This window comes from Gymnodraco acuticeps, unplaced genomic scaffold, assembly GCF_902827175.1.
Source record: "Gymnodraco acuticeps unplaced genomic scaffold, fGymAcu1.1, whole genome shotgun sequence".
Classification (NCBI taxonomy): Eukaryota; Metazoa; Chordata; class Actinopteri; order Perciformes; family Bathydraconidae; genus Gymnodraco; species Gymnodraco acuticeps.
In genome coordinates, this window is record NW_022989865.1 from 534,243 (window position 1) to 543,107 (window position 8,865).

Sequence of the window (8,865 nt, forward strand, 5' to 3'; positions counted from 1 at the left end):
GGAGAGCTCACCCAAAGAACTCATCACACCTCCTCTTCATCCCATCTCCTCATCAAATCCAGATCTTCAGCATCATCACCAGTGTCTAGACCCCGGGGGTTTCCCTATATGCTCACGGCTTTTCCCCCTTTAGCAGCAATGGCAATTCCATAGTATCGTGCTTTTTCTCTCATTATATTGAAGCAAAGCTCTGCCATTGCTTTTGGTATTTGTTCAACACATTCGCAGCAGTCGGTTAGCGGTAGATGATCTATACGATTATTATGATCCGGTAATGACTCAACAACACCATGAGCATCCTCTAGTTTACATTTCTTCACTTTGTTCCTTTTTCTTTTCACCTTCCTTCGTTTTGTCTTTTTGGTTTTCCGTCCTATGGCCCATTTTCTTTTCATTCACATTCTGCGTTTGCTTTTCATTTTTCTTCTCCTTTTCATTTTTCTTCATTTTTCTTTTCTTTTCTGCTAATTGTCGTTTGCGATCTTGGCTAGTGGTATGAGATATACTGTTTCTATAAAGGTTATCTATAATACCATCTTTTAAAGAAAGATATTCTTCATATGTCATGTTATCGTGGTCCTCTTTTGTCCTAAAGACCTTGAGATATGATATAGAGGAGGGCTCTTCTTCGGGAACATCCTCTCCCCTACTTTGTAACATCCAGTCATTAAGCCCATATCCTGGTGATAATAAGGGGAGGCTACATCAGACTTGTTTTTTCTCAGATTCATGGCTACTTTCAACGGTCGTCTTAGTGGGGGTCCTTAGTTTTATATGATTTGCTGAGTGGGATGGGACTTATTGCATTGAGTGGGAGGAGTCATCTGTAGAAAATACTCTGTTTTATTAGATTCCGTAAAAGCATCTGACTCTTAATGGCAGTTTGTGATTTTGAGGCTATTTCAGTGAAACAAGGCAGTTTTGAACATTTGACAGATTTACGCTTAATTCTCTCAAAAATATACTGAAAGATACACTTTTTATGTTTAAAAGCTGACCACTACCATGAAAGCACTCTGTTTTATTAGATTCCGTAAAGCATCTGACTCTAAATGGCAGTTTGTGATTTTGAGGCTATTTCAGTGAAACAAGGCTGTTTTTTGAAAACATTTGGCAGATTTATGCTTAAATTCTCTGAGAAAGTTACTGAAGGATACACTTTTGTGTATAAAAGCTGAAAAAGTAGATAATGAAGTACCCCCATACAGAATGTCAGTCCCTGTGTAAAACCTTTTAGTGACACTCTGCAGATTTGTGTGTAATTCTCTCACAAAGGAACTGTAAGATACACTTTTTATGTATGCAAAACCTTAAACATTTCTGAAAATAAAATACTTTATCTGAATACATTTTCTTTAGAGGCACTTTTTGATTTTAACACAATTTCAAATGGATCAATCCTGTTTTGTTGACATCAATGCTTTATTCTCTTTTCTTGTGTTACTAAGATACTTTTAGTTACACTTTAATGGATGCAAACCTTTTTAACCGGGTAAAATATTCATTAATTTGTAAGGAATTTGTTTTCTTTATGTCTCTCTAAAAGGCAAGTTTGTGATTTTAACACTGTTTCGATGAAACACAGCAGCCTTGATAACTTGACATGACTCACATTACTTTTCTAAAATATATGTTTTTTAGAAGCGTTACTTTGATTTCTTCATGTTATTTTAAACACATTACTTTTTAATATTTTTCAACATACTGTGATATTTTGTTTTTTGTCTTTCTCTCCTTTTTCCATTATACTTTACTGAAGGATACACTTTTCTTTTTTTAACAGCTGACCACTACCATGAAAGTACTTTCTCTCCTTTTTCCATTATATTTTTTGAAAAACTACATAGTGATTTCTAGCAAAATACAACATGCAACTAATACATTATACAAATTACGACTTTTTGCGATATTTTCAACACAATATACTTGTACCTTTTTTTTTTTTTACAGGGCTTCAAGATATTTTGCATGTCATGCATAAACACGGTGTCATCTTTCTTGAAACTGAAGTGCTGTACGTTTTAAAAAACAAGTTATGTTTTCTGTTTCTTCATCCTCTGAATTTTCCTCCCCCGTCCCTCTTCCTTCACCCCTCACAAACAACAATCAAGGTGGATCTGTGAAATGAAACACCTCTTCCCAAAGCGTGACTTCCCTATTGAGGGCATGCGTCTAGGCAGTAGGGTCTAAATCGATTGGCCAGATATACTAACATGCAGAACGTACGGTATGTTTGAAAAAAGACTAACCATTTATCCAGTTCAAGCTGTCTTTAAGATGTGACATCGCGCTCTGACTATTTCCCGTAAAATCGTGACAAACTATTACTTATTCTTAAATTTGATCTCTTGCTGCATAGTTGAAAATGATAGATGAAAAATAACTTTTTTTAAAAGAGTCAAGTTTTTCAAGATCAGATACAGGTCAAGCAAATGCATAGAGGAGGTATGGTGCTGGCTCATTATCCCTCTCACTCTTCTTAGAATGATCCTGTGCAATTATAGTTAATAAAAGTAATTACACATTAGTTCACAAATCCATACAACTAAAAGAGAATATCCTTAGGTATCACTATTAAAACCTAAATAAGATTTTTTGAAAATAACCTCTTTGCAAAACAGATACTTCTTTAGCAGTTTCACAAAAACTTGAAAAGAAACATCCTTAGCCAGCACACACCATTTAAAACAAACCCTGAATCAAATCTAGAGAGGACAATAACGTTTTTAGATGTCTTGGTGAGTGAAAATTAATGGCTGTTTTTATTTAATTTGAGTTTATTTCTTTTTTTAAAACTAACTTCATTTCTCTCACAGAGAGTGTCTTAATTAACATTTACACCCTGGCTATCTCAACCCCCCACATCTGGTTGTGTGTGTGTGTGTGTGTGTGTGTGTGTGTGTGTGTGTGTGTGTGTGTGTGTGTGTGTGTGTGTGTGTGTGTGTGTGTGTGTTTTCCCCCTCCCCTCGGCCGCCATATGGCTGTAGAGGCTGTCAGGCTTTTATGGTTTCTCCCACACATGTCCTGACTTGTCTCAGGCATGTCCAGACTGTTCACAAAACTTTTCACGGAACTCTTTTAGAGCAAAGAGGGGTTAGAGAGATTGACAGAGGCTAACATTACTTTTTTTAAATATATGGTTTTTAGATGCTTTACTTTGATTTATTTCATGTTATTTGCAAGTATTTGTAAGTTACAGTCAATACTGTATACAGGATTAGGGGGCACAGGAAGTGGTTAGGAGGCGGGACATAGATCCTATGCATACTAATGTGATTGAAGCAGCAGCGTTTTATTTTCTCATTTTTAAATAATTTTTTTATTTTATTTTGTAAAACCGGAAGGGGGTGGGGCGTATACCGAAAGTGGGGTCGGTAAATCCGCCGGAAGGGGCGGGGCTTATACCGGAAGTGGAGCGGGGACATCCACCGGAAGTGGAGGCGGGGCTTATATCGAAAGTGGGCGTGGTTTATGGGGGCGGGACTTCCGCCGGGAGTGGACGGGGCTTATGGGTGGGACTTCCGGCGGAAGGGGGTGGGGCTTAGAGGTGTGACCTGTCACTTTCTATGCATACTAATGTGATTGAAGTGGCATTAGTATAACTACTAGTGTGAAAATGATGCAGCTAGTTATTTTTGTTGAATTGATATGATTTTTTGAAAGGTATTATTGCCTCTATTAATATATTATACGTTTTTAGCCAGACCTTCATTTGAGCTTCAATCTGAAATGATATATTGATGGCGTAAAAGTCATTATTGCCTTCTCCTGTAGCACATTCACAGCCATGCCGAAATGTTCAGTGGAACCTCTATTTAAGCCTAAATGTTTATAAACATTACCTAGTCATTATTTATTGTACTTAATGCCAGACTTTTACTTGCAATAATGTGTTTCTATAAATACAAATATTCTAGGCTGTATATCAGGCCTGTTTATCAGACTTGATAAGTGAACAATATTGTCCTGTCACTCTGTGCCCCCCATCGCCCCTCCCCCCTGCACCGGCCTGCTGCAAAAAAAGTGCAAAGTTCATGGATGGGCTTTTTCTAAAGTGCATTTTGATGCATAAAATGGCGGTCAAAGCATGTAAAAAGCCGAATTTGAATTTCTCAACAGTAAAGGCCCTGTCACACTGTCACAAAATTGACACCCGATGGACACACGATAAAGGAAATGTTCAAATTCGGGCCATTCGTGAGGGCATCTTAAGCCATCGTATGACCGCCGGTGGAGTTTCTCAGGCTCCGGCAGCAACTTAGTGAGGGGCAACTTCGTAAGGCACTCGTGAGGACATCTTGTCAAATCGTGTCATCTTCGTGTTATCATCGGTGCCATCGGGCATTCGCCCTCACTCTGATCGGGGCGAATGCCCGATGGCACCGATGATAACACGATGCCCTCACGATGGCCTTACGAAGGGCACAATTGACACACGAATTCAACACGAAAATGAACCTTCGCAAGGTCCTTCGGCAATTTTTTGGCATGCCAAAGATTTTGCCACCGCTCACGAAGTTGCTGCCGGAGCCTGAGAAACTCCACCGGCAGTCATACGATGGCTTAAGATGCCCTCACGAATGGCCCGATGTTGCTACGATCACAGCCGAATTTGAACATTTCCTTTATCGTGTGTCCATCGGGTTGTTTTATTGCACAACAAAATCATGTAAATATATTATGTAAATAACCCAATTTGTGTTCTGTGAAACTAAAAAGGATATAATATATTATTTTGAAGGACAGTTGACAGGAAGTTGTTGTTGTTATGGAAACAACATTACGGAGAAAACGTAATATTTTCTACATATAACAACGGATAAAGTAAAGAACAAAGTCTGAAGATATCAGTACAGTATCATAGTACTGTAACACAATTGTTTTTGGTACTTTCATTGCAGTTGTATGTCTTAAATGTAATGTAAATGTTGCCTTCGTGTGTGGTTCGGGGCCATCATCGTGCGAAATTCACAATTCCATATTCGTGTGTCCATCGGGTGTCAATTTCGGGACAGTGTGACAGGGCCTTAAAGCACAAGTAGATGATGCAGTGTGAAAATGATGCAGCTAGTTATTTTTGTTGAATTGATATGATTTTTTGAAAGGTATTATTGCCTCTATTACTATATTATACGTTTTTAGCCAGGCCTTCATTTGAGCTTCAATCTGAAATGATATATTGATGGCGTAAAAGTCATTATTGCCTTCTCCTGTAGCACATTCACAGCCATGCCGAAATGTTCAGTGGAACCTATATTTAAGCCTAAATGTTTATAAAAAATACTTAGTCATTATTTATTGTACTTAATGCCAGACTTTTACTTGCAATAGTGTGTTTCTATAAATACAAATATTCTAGGCTGTATATCAGGCCTGTTTATCAGACTTGATAAGTGAACAATATTGTCCTGTCACTCTGTGCCCCCCATCGCCCCTCCCCCCTGCACCGGCCTGCCGCAAAAAAAGTGCAAAGTTGGAGAAAGGACCCCATGTTAATGGATGGGCTTTTTCTGAAGTGCATTTTGATGCATAAAATGGCGGTCAAAGCATGTAGAAAGCTGCATTTTAATTTCTCAACAGTAAAGCACAAGTAGATGATGCAGTGTGAAAATTATGCAGCTAGTTCTTTTTGTTGAATTGATATGATTTTTTGAAAGGTATTATTGCCTCTATTAATATATTATACGTTTTTAGCCAGGCCTTCATTTGAGCTTCAATCTGAAATGATATATTGATGGCGTAAAAGTCATTATTGCCTTCTCCTGTAGCACATTCACAGCCATGCCGAAATGTTCAGTGGAATCTATATTTAAGCCTAAATGTTTATAAAAAATACTTAGTCATTATTTATTGTACTTAATGCCTGACTTTGACTTGTAATAGTGTGTTTCTATAAATACAAATATTCTAGCCTGTATATCAGACTTGATAAGTGAAGAATAAATGCAATGTTATGAATATTGTGCTCCACCCCTCCGTGACACTGTGGGGGGATTGACCCTGCCCCCACCTTTGCGCTTGACCATGGCATGAGCTGAAGACTCTAACTGTTCATCATTCTGGCTGGACATTTGAAGACTTCACCACCAAATTGTGAGACAGCACATGAAAATTCAAAGGTAATGATTCTTTTTATTTATTTGTAATAGTTTACGAACAAAAGGTCTATTTCTGTACAGTTGACAGTGAAGGAAAATAGGCTAACCCCAGCAAACAGAGCTGTCCTCAACACTTAATGTATTATATAATATAGCCGTTATGTATGTTGTTTTTTTAACTGCAGTTGTTTTTAATAAAAAAAGATGTACTTTTTAATGGTATAGGCTACTTAATATAATGACATATTAAATGATGAGTGATATACAGCCTATAATACAAACACTTTACCCAGTTTTCTGTACAAACATGCAGCAGCTGTTTCAAGTGTCATGTCACAATTAAAGCAGTATAATTAATAACATAAGTAACATCCAGGGGACACCTAATAATGAATGTGGTAACAACAGTGCATTAGAAGGTGCTACACCATAGACTGTATATAAAAATGCATGTAGTGTCCGTGACGTCACCCATAGGATTCTGCAGAGTTGCCGTGAAGCCCTTAGTAGGCGGAGTCGGCCACTAACGGCTCGACTGTGACGTCAGAGTCTAATCCCGCCTGCTCCAAATAAGGGCAAAGAGGCGGAGCCGAGGCGGGACCTGTTCCCTCCGAACTGGAAGTAAACAGAGCTAGCTCAGGCTAAGAAGCTAAGCTAACATGAAATACATGCATACCAAGTTACTGCTAACAGTGTAGTTCCCCTATATAAACGGTACATTCATAATCAAATGAGACAATCTGCAAGAGAATGCTTGTCATTCACACGTTGAGAAAAGACGGACTCCACCGCCCGGACCTAACGGAGCCGCAGTGGGCTAGCTCCGGGACGCCGGCTGGAGCTAGCCCCCTGCGGCTCCGTTAGCTCCGGCGGCCACCACTGGGATAATTGGGTCCCCTATTAACATTTGCTCCCGTTTAGCATTATGGGCGTCATAGCCATAGACTATAAAAGTCTTACCCAAGGCTGAATCATAAACTAAAATGTATATGTATGCATAAAGGGTTACGTCCTTAGCTGGCTAATAAGTAGCAAGCTAAGCTACCAAGCACACAAACACCTGCGAATGGGGTTAACATGTATAATATTATAATTTTAGACTTCTTGGAAGTTCTGTTAGTACATTCAAGCGCACAACAACATTTTAATTGTCTGGTATTTGTAACAATATTCCCTAAAAGGCACAATCACCACGAACACGGCTAAAGGTCAAGTACAGTAACTACTGTCACTACCCGGTCTGCAGCTCTGCTCGATCTGCAGTGCGCATGTGCGAGATGGTCCGCAATATTGGACAATTCCGGACGGCAACCCAAGTAGGATAACATTGACACAGTGGCTTTTGGCAAAGCTCAAAAATAAAACGAGAGAGAGATGAGTTATTGTTATTACAACGTGACTTCACTATTATTTAACAACTCTTTTTATTGGGTTCTTTTATTTGGGTTTAAGTACATTGTCAGAATAAGTGAGAAATGGATTTAACTTCTGTTAGACAGCTATCATACTGAATAAATATTTACTGTGAATGTGTGCAAAAATGTATGGCATATAGCTGTCTAACAGAAGTTAAATCAATTTCTCACTTATTCTGACAATGTACTTAACCCCAAATAAAAGAACCCAATAAAAAGAGTTGTTAAATAATAGTGAAGTCACGTTGTAATAACAATAACTCATCTCTCTCGAGTTTTCCTTTTGAGCTTTGCCAAAAGCCACTGTGTCAATGTTGTCCTACTTGGGTTGCCGTCCGGAGTTGTCCAATATGGCGGACCATCTCGCACATGCGCACTGCAGATCGGGCAGAGCTGCAGATCGGGTAGTGACTGTCACTACCCGATCCGTCCCCCTGCCCGATCGGTACTGAAGAAATGTTTTTTAACGCTTATTCAAAATAGCAGAGAAACATGCATTATGTACTATGGAGGGGACTTCAGACAGGATTAAGATAAAATGGACTTTTATTAATCCCTTGTGGGGAAATTGTTTCTCTGCATTTGACCCATCCTAGTGTTAGGAGCAGTGTGCTGCCATTTTGAACGGCGCCCGGGGAGCCGTGTGGGAACGGCGCCTTGCTCAGGGACACCTCGGTAGCACTTGGTCTTGCCGGGACTTGAACTGGTGACTTTCCAGTTGCCAAGCCAAGTCCCTATCGACTTCGCCACCACCGCCCCACCAATTACTCAACAAGTATACAGTAAAAGTGCTTCATTTTATTTCTGGTAGCAGTCAAACTAGTAGGCTACTGAGTCCAACAGTGTCAGTTTTATTAAGAAAGGCACCTTGTTTTCCCTTGTCTATAATATTATCATCATTCCTTCAACCGGATACTGTAGTGCTTCAATGCAAATGTATGTTAGCATCAGAGTGCCTTTAAAAAAAATCACTTCCGACAGTTTCGCCCCACCCCTCGCTCCAATGGCCGTTAGACCATTTAGTAAGATAAAAAGCAAAAAAGCCTCTTTTAATAAAGAAAAACAAATGTTCCGTAGATACACAGACTCATGATCAAATGTGTGATCAAACTTTCTCCCTTACTTGTGTGTGTAGCACCTAATGCACTGTTGTTACCACATTCATTATTAGGTGTCCCCTGGATGTTACTTCTGTTATTAATTATACTACTTTAATTGTGACGTGACACTTGAAACAGCTGCTGCATGTTTGTACAGAAAACTGGGTAAAGTGTTTGTATTATAGGCTGTATATCACTCATCATTTAATATGTCATTATATTAAGTAGCCTATACCATTAAAAAGTACATCT